Raw genomic sequence first — 14,978 nt, forward strand, 5'->3', positions numbered from 1 at the left:
AAACGAGTTTTATATGTAAACTATCGATTTAAATTCTTTTGATTTCAGTATACATTTTGAGTAACATTAAAATAAATATTTGATTATGATTTCTTCGATGATTTTTTATCGGTATTTAAAATCGATTTCAAGGCCTGTATCTATCTATATTTTATAAACAATAATATAAGTTGATGTTTTTATAACTGCACCAGAAAATGAATTATTCAAAGGAAAACAATTCACCCTGAATAATACGATGTTAATTAAAAACAACGAATTAAATATCTATAATAATTCATATAAGCTTTCAAAAACACTATACTGTGATACTTTTCAGTACCTGTTAAGTTTAAACACATGTTTGAATTTTAATTGGTTATCATTTAGAATTTTAATGATCTTAATGTGTTTCAAAATAAATAAGAACCAGCTACAAGCACTGTTAGTCCTAACTTTGCCGATCTCGGTGCAAGATATAGCGGTGATATATTAACACATTCAAATATTCAAGAGCAGTTTTTGTAGACATCAATTCCAGGAGACATTCCGGGAGACATTCCAGGAGAAGGGAATGTGAAACAATAACAATACTAATAAAATACATACCAATGCGGTCTGCAAAAAATATATATGATATATTATCAAAGTTATTAATAATACAATATATAATATAATATGAAAATTTTAATGCAAAGTATGTTTGAAAAATGTTGTGGAAATATAAATACTGAATACCTACCTAGTATCTATGTAATATAAGTTACTTTGTACATAATATTAATTATGAGTGTATATTTAACAATATTATTATTATTTCGTATGCTTTGTATTTAATTTTTGGTTTATGGAATCCACCTTAGGTTATATGCAAATACAGAAGCATAAAGAAAACTAGTGATTGAAATTTTCATTTTGAACTTGACATCTTTGGAAAACAACTTCTCCTAATTCAATTAAAACCTAATGAACAAAATGTTCTCTAATGTTTCTAATCTTCAATGTCTATATTTATTTAAGAATTGCCATTGAAGCTATAATAGACGAAATAATTAATATTATACATTAAATTATAATCTTAATAATAAAATAATACAATTTAATAAAACAAAAACAAAAATATACGTACTAAGATTACCTAGAAAAAATTATTATAATTACTAATAAGTTACTCCAAATCATTATCGTAAGTTGGACGTATAATCTGCATAGTTAGTTTTTATAGGCTATTTTTCTTATAAGAATTGAAAAAAAACATACTTGAAATTAATACAAAATAAAGGACTATGATTTTATTGACACAATTGAAATGAAATCATTAAAAATAATGACAAAAGTACTACGAGGATGATAGTTTTCATTTAAATAGAATTCTGTTTTGAATAATTTGGATGACAATTATTGTGAAAATAACAGTAATTGAGAAAATATTATACAGGCAACTTATTACGCAATGCAATAAAAACACAAATATTACGTACTACGTAAATCAGCTAAAAAAAATATATAAAGAGGGTTATGCATGGTTAATTCTTATATTAATAATTTGCTTAAAAATAATTAAACATAATATTTTGAAAAATAAATTATATATATTTAAGTTACCATAATTATCATCAATAAAACGTTAGAAATAATGTTATTTAGCTGTCAACTTAATACAAATTTAAAATATACAACCACAATTTTTCCCGATTTTATCGGGATTTAAATCTTAGTATTTATTTGTATAATTAATTACTGTATATATTTATATTAGTAGATCAGTATTTTCATCAGTATAGGTGTGTAGTAAATACTAAGTATCTTGAAATTAATCCAAATATTTTCAAAAGGTAATTGTGTAAAGTAAATTATAATACACCATATACTTAGTGGCAGAAAGTTTCATGTCCCAATAAATAATATTTTTGGAATTAGGTACATCAAAATAACTAAAATCATTATTTTCCATTGAAATATGTAATTTTGTCAACATTTCAACTGAAAATGCTTTTGAAAAAATTGTGATTTTGTATTTTTATGTTTTTAAGTTTCTTTAATAAGCACATCATCTGTCGTATATTGTAGACAACCGTTGATATAACTTTATTATATATAATATAGATATATTATATATGTACCTATCTAGTACCTACATATAGGATTTTATATAGATATTAATAATTAATATAGGTCAGACCACCGAAGCTATACCTATATTATGTATATTGAAGCGACAGTATTTTGAGCGTGCCGATACGGATCAGATTGTAGGAATATTTGTTGTAAGTGAGCAACAACGACTGTTGTACATGCCAAGTGTATTTTTGATACCAATAAAAATGTAGCAAAAAAACATATGTGTTTTAATATTATTATTGCACTATTGTTAATTGTACCACGTTTATTATGACTGCGCCGGGTTATAATTGCATGCTGATCATGAGGTCTTACGACTTAACGGCCCCAATATATTATTATCATAATGGTTTAAAAGATCTAAAAGTAACGAACATAAAAATGTATGCAATCGTACCTCAACATAACTTGAAAGAGTCGGCAAAATCGATTTTGGATAATAATCATTACTCATTAGCAAAGGGAAGGCGTCGACGTGTCGTCCGTTTCAGACCGTGAAACTCAGTGTGGATGATATTATGACATTTATGAGAAACATTACATCGTAGAAAAGAAGATGTCAAAATTGGTAATTTCATTAACATTTGCCTAGAAAATTATTAAGACATTTTCATAGTTTTGACGAATTTTAACTTGAAAAAAAAAATGTTTATACTTAAAAAAAAGTAAGTATTTTCAAAATTTTTAATAATTCTAGTAAAAACGTCGTACGAAGAACACTTTTTTAATTTTAGATCTTTTTAATGAACAAAACATTCTATATCATACTTAAACAAAAAGTTTCAAATGTCTATACCTAATTGCATAAAAAGAGCCAAAATATTTCAAAATGTATAATAATATCAAGACAATTTTAATTTAAACATTTGGTCAAAAATACAAGTTTATATAGGTATATGTACAACTATTTATTTTTTAATTACATAAGCATGAAACAAAAAATCAATTTTTAATCAAAATCTGGTTTTACGTAAAAAATCTCAATTTAATTTAAAATAATAGGAAGGTTTAGTATTTTGTACGACCCAATGTACCAATAAGATCACATTTTAATAGAAACCGTCAGGAAAAAATGGTTAATGTTAATGTCCGGTTAGTTAATGTTTTACTTTAACTAAGGTTAGGTTAGGTTAGGTGTATACAAAAACACAATCACACACATCATTGTTTAAGCAACATTTTCATCGATCCTATCAGAATCTAAAAAGTACTTTATTATATATTTATATTATTGTTCATATTTTTATAGTATTAGATACAATTAAATATTAGCTGATTAAGAGAACATTAATAAAATTGTTTTTATTTTATTTTAAAATTAACACATACATTCAAAAATTATGGACCTATTCCGGTTATCTAATCATAAGTACACTCAAAACATACCTACATTGTTCCTACAACAGCTGAGGATCTTACCAGCAATGCTAGTATAAACAAATAAGTATGCTGAAATCTATTACAATTTAAAGATAACTAGCTGGTAGCTTATGAGTATTCAGAAAATTACCTTAGATCAACGGAACATTAAAATTTAATTACAATAGTAGGTAGATATATAATGTATACACAATATTATTTACATATATGAAGTAAATAGGTACCTAGTCAGTAATTTGGATCACAAAGTACAAACTATTATAGTAGCCAACTGTACATTTAATTTAAATTTTTAAATCGATTTACTATAAGTTTAATAACCTGTCTAATTCTTTAATAAATTAGGTAATTAATAAAACTTCATAATCATAAAAAAAAAAAATGGAAATACATACTAAGGTGTGTGTTTAGGTTTCCTGAAAAATAAAGATAATTGATCAATTACAATAACAAATAGGTAGATACATTTTATTTTCTAATTTAATTATTTTTATCAAAATATGCGTTGATAAATATTATAATTTTCAGTACCTATGTAATTGAAATTAATATAATTATTAATTGTAAAATATATAAATGTTTCCATTGCATAGCTATAATTTCAAAGCATTTTCTTAATATTAATTATAAGAATCCTCGGACATTTATAATTGCTCTTTCATTGGAGAAGTTTAAAGTTTACAGATTATGACATATTTTAATTTGGTATTATTATTATTATTATTATTATAGGCAAATATTTACGGATCCAGAGCACATAGTTCTGTGGAGGGGGCAACAACACACATAGGTACGTATATTCAAATAAATACCTTCAAAATTCACTGATGTTTTGCGAGCACCAACTGAAATTAATTTAAACTAGTAAAATAATATAATGATATTACATAGCATTATTTAATATTTTAATGTCATTTTTTAGCGTTACTGTGGCATGTCAGGAATTTCGTATGAGCAGTGAGATGATTGTTTGGTGTTAGGATTCATAAATTAACTATAACTATTATACAGCCGATATAACTTGTCATCGTACAAATCATTTATTATTTACGGTTTTCCATTTAAATAAACATTATTTAGATAAGTTGATGATTTTTTTGCTTGAAACAAAATACGCAATATTATAAAAAATTATATTCATCTTAACATAGTACAAAACAAAGTCCCTTTTCTGTCTGTATGCTTAGATCTTTAAAACTATGAAACAGATTTTGATGTGGTTTTTTTAAATTGATAGAGTAATTCAATGGGAAGGTTTATAACATAAACATATTTCTGTTTATACATTTATGTTATATACATAATGCATATTAATATGCATATTAATATAGAAGACAAACACCTCCGGGAGGTGCTCAAACAGGAATTTTGAGATTCACGATAATAATTTTTGTTCATTATTGGTTGCTATGGACACAAACAAATAGAAAATATGCAAATATAAAAAATATAATAATAAATCTTAATCTTAACAAAGTTCCGCTGTCAGCTGTGTGTTTGATTAAATCTTTAAAACTACGCAACGGATTTTGATGAGGTTTTTTTAAATTTGTAGAGTGATTCAAGGAAGGTTTATATGCATACAACATATATAATATAGTAGAGACACATTGCCCCTTTTGCATATCTTGAAAAGAACTTTAGTTATTTTAATACGGTTTTCACTAATAAATCGGTAGAGTCAAGGTAAGATTTTAATGTATAATAATTTTCCTTGGTGAAATTAATTGGGTGGCCGAAAATAAGAAGAATCTATGTATATATATAAACCCAAATTTATCTGTGAACTGAGATAGGTACAAAAAAACCAATATAAACTTATATAATCTAAATTTATTTTTAAAAATTTTTTGGCGGGCGAAATTGGGTTATAAGTACAACTAAAATTGGATGTTGGTTTATCCGAAGTTAATAGCCTCAAAAAATGACTGGACCGTTTTCAATAAAAATATTATTACTTGAAAATTTGAGAGTGTATACACCTTGATTTCCCAACTCTTATAGGTTGTAGATAGGTATAAAGGGTAGCTCACTAATGATTTTTTTTAACATACCAACATTTTTTTTTTTCTTTTGACAATCTAAATGGTTGCAATTCGTTACATATTATATTAATATTATAATTAGAAGAAATATGGTATATACAATTTGTACAAATATATTTATTAAAAATTACAAATCTTTGTCCTGGACAACATCGGGCGGGATTTGCTAGTGGAAGAGCTAGTTGATTATAAAATATGAATGTCCGTCTGTCTTTGTGTCCTTTGATTGCCATATGGGTTTTGAAGCTATTTTAATAATAACTATTGGTTGCCGGGCAACGGAGTGCATGGGATCATTTTGTACTGCAGAGATGGATTAGACCTCTGGGCAAAAGAAAGGCTAATTTTAAAAGGGAAAGGACTAACTCAGATAGGTGCTCAAACAGGGATTTTGAGACTTCTGATGGAAATTTTTGTTTATAAATGGTTTCCATTAGTTTTAAAGCTATTATAATAATAATTAATAGTTGCCGGGCAACGAAGTACATGGGATCAGCTAGTTGATTTTAATCTATAATATTATATAGCTGCCCACTGCAGGCAACCGATATGGAAAATATGCTGCGCCGTAATTATTCCTGACAGAGGGTGTAAGGAATTCAGTCTATAATAAAATAAAATAATTATTTCTAATGGTCATAATCGTCGCCGCCCGCTGCCGCGGATAACACATTTCTTGCGTCATCGCCAAACGCTGTCGCATTCAAAGCCCCTATGAATCTGTACAAAAAAATTGGTTCGATCGATAAGTAGGTAAGTTAGTCCTCGGGTGCGCTTGATGTTCAAACACTACGGGTTAAATTCACTGGATAAAAAAATTATAGTTATAATAAGTATATAGTGTAGTCTAGAAGTCATTGCAGGGATCGCTGCGTATGCGGAACTACTTTTTTGGCCAAGTCGGTCATCTTTTTTATATTTTATCTATCTATGATGGTCGCATGCAGAGACTGGAACTGAACTTAAAAGAACCGGTTCTGGAACCGGAACCTTTAAAATATTAAGATCCAGAACTGAAACCTTTATTTTAATAAATAAAGTACCGGAACCGAAGCGGCATTTTTAAATTAAATAGGTTCAAAAATAAAATAATTTTATTTATCATAATTTAATGGTATTTATTTCTTGTGTATAAACTATGTATGATTATATGAGTTTTCTAATATTTTCATACTATTAATTAAATCCGCATTCCGGATAGGAATTTGAATTTATTATACTTTTCGGTACCTAAATTATCTGAAACCGATACCTTTATTTTTACAATACAATACACAAACAGGAACAGTTATATTATTTTTGGAGAGCTAGCACCTGAACCGATACCGATAAATTCAAAAGGTCCTTGGTCGCATGCCGTTCAGCGATCGCATTCACAGACCCCGACGCCGACGACAGCTGCCAGAAACCACGAACCACCCATCGTAGCGCGCACAAACTTTGCTCACACTTCTATTTGGAATTTAATTACTCGTTTGTGTTGATACACTTAAAAATATGTTTTTTCGTTTAACGTCTCTTGATTTCGATAAATATTATAATTTATTATAAAGAATAATATTTATAATCAATGGTGATATACTGATATATAATATAATATAAGAATAATAAAGTTATAGCCTTAAACATTTCCAGGGAGTGAGGACACAGATGTCCAGTGTTGAGTTTATCTAGATAAATCATCTAGATAAATATTCTTTTATCTTTTATCTTATCTAGATAAATAGAGAATATTAATTTCCACAGTTATCTAAGATAAAAATCACCGTTATCTAAATGAATTTATCCAGATAATTTAATTTATTAAACGGCTTTTATTCATTATAATTTATAGGTAGACAATTAAGTAATTTATTAAGTAGGTAGTATTTACTAATAACTATCGACATTTTCGATAGCATACAATTAAGTTATTCTATATTGCTATGAGCTTACGGAGAGTGCCATAAACCAATATAAACAAATTTATCCAATAATTTAGTTATCTTTATCTTTATCTTTAGCTGGATAACATTATTATAATTAATCTTTATCTTTATCTCGGCTCAACACTGCACATGCCACATACGTATTTTAAAATAAATACCTTCACCATGCGGTTTGTATATTTTATCACTGTTTGAATCTGAAATTAATTTATATTAGTATTTTAATATAAATATAGGTATTACACAGCATTATTGAAAACATGAGCTTTTAACGTAACTGTCCCCTAGAGCGTTAACCTAGATACCTTATATGCATGTAATAAATATAAATACACTATAGCATTATGCATTTTGCATTATATATATTTACACTGTATGTCTGTAACACACTGTAAATCAAAATTGAAATTGGAATTTTATTTCGAAAATAAATATTATTATTATTATTATTATTATTATTATTATATTTGGACGTCAATAACACATATTATTTGCAGTATTTTTAGGTTGATACTATGGCACGTCAGGCATTTCATATGGGCAGTGAGAGGGTTTATTTAGGTGTAATAATTCATACCTAAGAGAAATATAACTATTATACAGCTAGTGATTCCCCAGATCCCCCACATTGTGGTTTTTCAATTTTTTTTGGCACAATATCTTGTACTGAATTTGTACAAATTTATTCTTGAAGCTATACGAGAATTGAGTGGAGGGCTATAGAAACGTTTCTCCAGCCTACCCATTTCCAAAACTAACTATTTCTATAAAACTGCTATGTAGTTATTTAGTACGGAATTTATACGAATTTGTATAACCATTCGCGAAATTTTTCAAAAATCCATTTATCAGATTTTATTTAATTTTAAGCTTTGGATAAGTATGTATATTTTTATAAGAAAATAAAAATAGTTTTTACTAGTCTACTAAGCTGACAGTTTAATATTTGAATGTAGTTCATGAATATAAATAACTATTATAATATAAATATAACTATTTTTATCATGCATGGACAGAAACCTAGTGTACCACATCAGATGATCATCAAAGCAGTTATGTTATAGACCAAGTTATAGATACAGACAAAGATAGTGTTAAAGGTAAGTGCTTATTATAATTACATACTGACATACTGTAATGTCTATAATGACTTTTGATCAATCTTAAAAATATGACTTTTGTCCCCTTTAATCGAAGAATATAATATACAGTCTTGGCACATAGTCCCTGCTAAATCCCTACCAAAGTACTCAAAGTCAACATAAGTTAAATATAACTTGTCATAATTTCATCATACAAATTATTTATTATTTATGGTTTTCCATTTAAATATACATTTAGATAAGATGATTTTTGTGCTAGACACAAAATATGCAACATTGTAATTTTAAGTGTTATATAATATTATATAAATAATATAGGTACTCCTAATATATTATTTTAAAAAGTTAAAAACGTAAATTCAAAATATTTGTTAGCTGGTAGATATTACACCGTTTTGTTACTAATTAAATAGTTCCTACAACAATAATTAAATAATTGAGTAATTATTAAATTATACAAATTACAATTATGAACTAAAAATTAGGTTAGTGAGCTTGCTGACTGATAAGGTATCTAAACCATCATAATATTATTTAAATAATTAGAACAGACTGCAGATGTATATGAATTAATTATTTTGTGTGAAAAAAGTTCTTTCGAGTATGAACAAAAATTCAAAATACATACTGATAAAATAATAAGCATGGTTCAAGAATGACTTATGATAATTCTATCAATAAGGCGGTCCCGGAACCACAATATGGCATACATTTTATCATCCATGCAACGTTTTGGTTTCAGAAAGTTACTCGTAAAAAATTACTAAATACATTTTTAATAATAATAAATTAATAAAATATATTTGTTAGACCTATGACCAGATATCTAAATATGTAAAATGAAAATATTTTAAATTCACCTTTAAGATAATAAAAGTCAATGCTTATAAATAATTTATAATAATTATGTCTATATGTACTATATCTATAATATACTTTAATAAAGGATGTAATAAAATAAATTATTTTTTAATTACAATTGACTTACTGTTAAATCCAGCACTCTTAAGAATACCTAATAATTTTTAAAATTATTCAAACAAAATTACATAAAACTAATCTTGAGTATATACCATAAAAAACGGATTAGTTTAATGTTTTACTAATCTCAAATAATCCTCTCATAGGCCATTGAATTTTACTAAACATTACTACGCACTTTTTAAGATAATTTCCTAATAGCTATAATAATTTATAAATATGACAAGTCGACATACAGATGAAAATCAACGTCAATATAAAAATAGATTCGTAATTTATTGTTTTCGTAAAATTGTCAATTGGTCATTAATATTTACTATAATTTAAGAATACATATACCTACATAAACTTTTTAATTTCTTTTAAAATTTAATAAAGTATTTAATACTTAATCATTTTCTTTTTCTGGTTGATCCAGCCACTAAGACCACCGTGTCTCACAATCATTTCTCTTAGGATCTACATCTAATGCCAGAGTCTTCCAATTTTATTCACCTCCTAATAGTTCCACGTCCCCCTTACTTTTTCTTCCCAATTCATTTTTGGTTTTACCAGGTGTCTTTTTCTTTCTAGATTCTGTTCTATCACAGCTCTCAATAATGGGTTTCGTCTGCTCATTACATGTCCTACTTTTATGATAGTCTCTATACAGTATACAATGATATTTTACTAACTCTCTATTTTTTCTCCGTCTGCTCTCCTATAATATACATTTTTTTTATCGAACCAAATACTTTCTGTAATATTTTTGTTACTATAGTATTAATAATAAATTATGATTCACTAAGTGTGGATGTTTCAAACCCTTGAAATATTTTTAGTTACCTATAAGTATACAATTCTTTATATCGTATAACTTGTTCATAACGATCGTAATTTGTCTACAAATAGTTAATTAAAAAATATTAGTTATTACCTTTACAACCTTCTAAAAAAAAAAAAAATTTTTAGTAAATTATGTAAATAGGTTAAATTAATAACTATTAAAAATGTTTAACCATCTGAATTTTATGTAAGTACATGGCTTTATCCAATTTTTGAATTGAATTAAAATTTAAAATTTAATTTTTTAATTGACCAGCCGATCATTTGCTGTTAGTTTCATATGACTGTTGCAAATTTAGTATATTATAATGTATCATAAGTGTAAGTACCTAGACAATGAATAATATTGTAAATCGAATTCGGTAGGGAGTAGTAATGTTATCAAGCCTACCAAACAAATTTATGTTCCTTATTTAAATGTATTGTATCGTGTCAGTTCTATTTTGTTGTCAAATATTTATTCTATTCTAATTAAAAAAACTTGTGCAAAATATAAATTGTGTTAGCTTTCCATATTCAGTAATAGGTACATTTTGTGATATAGATATTCTACAGTAATCATGTTCTACAACAATGTAGAAATAAATTATTTAATTTGTTGTTGATAATATTAATTGATTGTTGCTTGACTAAAACAAAATCAAATTCCAACGTGAATTATGACATTTGTAATAACATATTACTAAGTAGTAAGATTATATACTACCCAGAATTAGTTTATACAAATGTAACATTTAGATTTAATTTTTCTTCCAAAATCATATATATATTTAATACACTTCTTAAAACATCTATATGTGTTATACCTGGACCACACATTATTATTAGCTAGACTATCTTATTATGTTAAGTTTAAAAGTTAGCAATGTTATAAGTTCTGTTTGTATCTAGATTATCATAAAATAACAATAATTGATTTTAAATTAATATAAATTCTGAAGTATTGTATATACCGTAGCTGTTAAATATCGATAATAATATAAAAGCTATAAAATAAACATAATCATTGTAAATCAATAAATTAAGCTTTACCGCTCATCGCTTTTTTGTCTTCTTCTGAGAAAATAGCATCTGCAGACATAACCCAAATCGCAATTACTATACATATAAAAGTTATTAAATACTGCTTAAAAAAAATCATTTTGATTTCATATAAGAATTAATAAAAATAATGTGAACGTTGAACAATAAATGAAATAAAATGTTACTCCTTGGTTTCTTTTATAAGTGACCTATTTCCATATCATACTCCCTCAGCACAAAATAAATAATGTTTAAAATAGTTTGTTTACTTAGTAACAACTAACATAATACAACAAGAAAATAAAGGTATTCTCTATTTTGTCGGTGAACGCCATATTTGTTATTTTTTTTAATACTTCAGTAAATAATGAGTTGGTGTTTAACATTAAATCCAATAATAGCTCGAGGTCGACAAGAAAAGTTTATGCTATAATATTATTAATTTAAACTCCATTGTATTATCAGTGGGTATTGTACCTATAATTGACAATTGTATAATAATGTATATAAATTATCATATTTTGTAAAATTCTAATAATTTATATTTTTAATAGCAAAATAACAAAATATAAAAAGAAACTGTAAAAAATATTTTTAACTATACCTTTGATATAAATTGATTATAGACAGTCCTAAGTATTTTAAAATGCCATAATAGTACAATAGTAGTATATCTAGTACTTGGGACTCGGATGCACCGGGCCATTATACGTCGTGATCTGCAAGAGCTCATACCCGCGATTACGAACATAACATAGGTACCTACTTACCGAGGTCGTGACCAGTTTCACAAAAAAAATATTTTCCCCATTTTTCCTATATCACCCAAATTGTGTTATAATATAATGTTCAAATCCCAAGAATTGTTTAGGTCAGTTCCTTTAAAATTTATATGGCTATATTTGTTTTAATTCAATCATTCATTTCCACGTTTCTTGGACAGTAATTAAACATTATATTATCATTATATATACAGGTTTAATAGAAAATAGTACAACAATTATATATTTATTATATAATTATTATTTGAGTACCTATCATTAATTACCATTACCCAGAAAACACCACCATATTCTGGTCTAAATATATATATATAAATATATATATATATATATATATATATATATATATATATTTGATGTTTGTATTCAGTTAACGTTATTGTATTAAAAAAAATTTAGTAGGTATGTAAAATAATGGTTACATTTAACAAATTTCAAATTTAGTCAACAATATTTTTAACACGTATTATTTATAAATCCACAACTAAAATAAAACTATAAAATATATTATCTACTCATACCTTTCACTAAATGGTGTTAGTACTTAGTATATTATAGATAATGTACAATAATATAATACTGAACTGTAATATTACTCTAAACTAGTTTGAGGGAAACGGAAATCATAATATAACGACATTTGGGCCAAACCGGGAAAGTCATTTTTGGGTGTACTACGCTCCTCCCCGCTAAGCCATAAAATCACTATAAACTATGCATTCATCATTATAATATTAATGTTAAAAAACGGAATGCATATGGGGATTCCCGTATATGCACATATTATTATATATATATGAGAAATTATATACATAATATGCATTCAACGTATTTAGTTCAGTGCACAAGACACAGCCCGGTTGTTCCTCTACCTTCCCAAATGTTGCGTCATATTATATGTACGTAAATTTCGGATCATATGATTGCGCGCGGTCCTTTCGGAGATACATTTTTAGGCATACGATTGCACGTACTATATTATTTTTACTTTAATGCAATGTTTCCAAATGTAAATTAAAAGGTTTTCCGTTAAAAATTAAAATTAAAATTTTCGTTCTCATAAAATATGAATCCGGGCAGCATTTTGTAATGACAATATTATGATATTATCACAATAACGTTATACAAATATTAGAATCACGAATTAATATCAAAATTATATTTTGATATTGCTGTTTAAACTTATTTTTGCTCAAAAATAAATAGTATACATGTTAATATAATATAAATTGTTTTAATATTTTAGATTCTGAGTGAAACGATGAATGTATTGATTTTACAATGATGTGTGTTTTTTTTTATTTTTATTTTTTTATTTTTGTGTCTGTCATCACCTTTTAGGACAGTAAAAGTACTTGGATTTTCTTCAACAGTACCTTTTCTGATAGGAAAGTGAATCTAGTTGGTACTTTGGGGGGTCAAAATTAAAAATTTCATATTAGATTTCAAATGCGACGTGAAAAACAAAAGAAAAATTAAGGAAAAACGGGAATTTTTACCCAAAATCTGTTTTTGAGAAAATCGATTTTAGATTTTGGTACAACTCTAAAACAAATTTGAATGAACGTTTATGTTTGCATTTTCTATACACTACAATATTTTTTAAATATTTTGATTTATTTTGACATTTTTACGGACATTTTCAGTTTTCATTTTTTTTAGTTTTTTTTTCTAAAAATATCAATAAAATTGTATTTGTTGGTTAAAAAAGCTTGAAAATTTAATAGAAAGTTCCTATTAAATTGTTTCAAAGGCAGATGAAAAAAATTAAAAATCCATAGTCATAGTTTTTTTTTTATCAGCATTTAAAGTTCAAAAATTGATAAAATATGTAAAAATCACGAAATTTAGCAAATTATTTTGTGTTAAGAATTCGTAAAAATTTTTATTTTTAAATCTAAGATTTGAAATTGTAATACAAGATTTCTCATAAGTTTGTCTACCTTTTAAAAAAAAAAATGTCTACAAGCAAATCAAATTAAATTTTTATGAGCGTTTGAATATCATATTTTTACAACATTTGATATTCACTCGATTTCTCACGTAACGATTTTCTTATTTTGTTGTAATTAAAAAAACGAATGACTGTAGAATGTAGATACTTTAAAATTTCACTGAATTTTTATATTAGCATTTTCTATAAACGATAAAATTTTGAAAATAATTTGACTCTTTTTGAGCTGTTTAAGGACATTCTCAGTTTTAAATTTTTTAAGTTTTTTTTTCTATAAATATCAATAAAGTTTTATCTGTTGGGCCACAAAGTGTTTTTAATACAAGGCTCCTGATATATTGTTACAATAGTAGTTGAAAAATATTAAGAATACATAGGCACAATTTTTTTTATAAGCATTTAAAGATCTAGTTTTGACAACATTTATCAAATTTAAAATTGAATAATTATTTCGTAATTAAAAATCTATAAAATGTTCAACTTTTATATCTAAGGATTGAAAATTTAAAACTAGATTCCACGTAAGTAGTTAATTCTGCTACCAAAATATCTAAAAAATTCATAAGCACAGTTTATTTTTATAGTCATTTTAAGCTCAAATTTGGACGAAATTACATATTAAAAAATCTGGAATATTTATTTTAGTTGTTTTGTTGTGATTTTATAATATTATTCGTGGGTACCTACTTGAAACTTCTAAAGTGTTCTATTATATATCTATGATAGTACCACGGTTTGTTGTTGATGTATGACGCGTTATGGATATTGTGATATGAATAATTTGGAATTTATTATAGATAGGTACCTATTATAGGTCAATTTTTATTTTAATACCATTGATAAGTACATATAATATT

This window comes from Acyrthosiphon pisum, chromosome A1, assembly GCF_005508785.2.
Source record: "Acyrthosiphon pisum isolate AL4f chromosome A1, pea_aphid_22Mar2018_4r6ur, whole genome shotgun sequence".
NCBI classification, from domain to species: Eukaryota; Metazoa; Arthropoda; class Insecta; order Hemiptera; family Aphididae; genus Acyrthosiphon; species Acyrthosiphon pisum.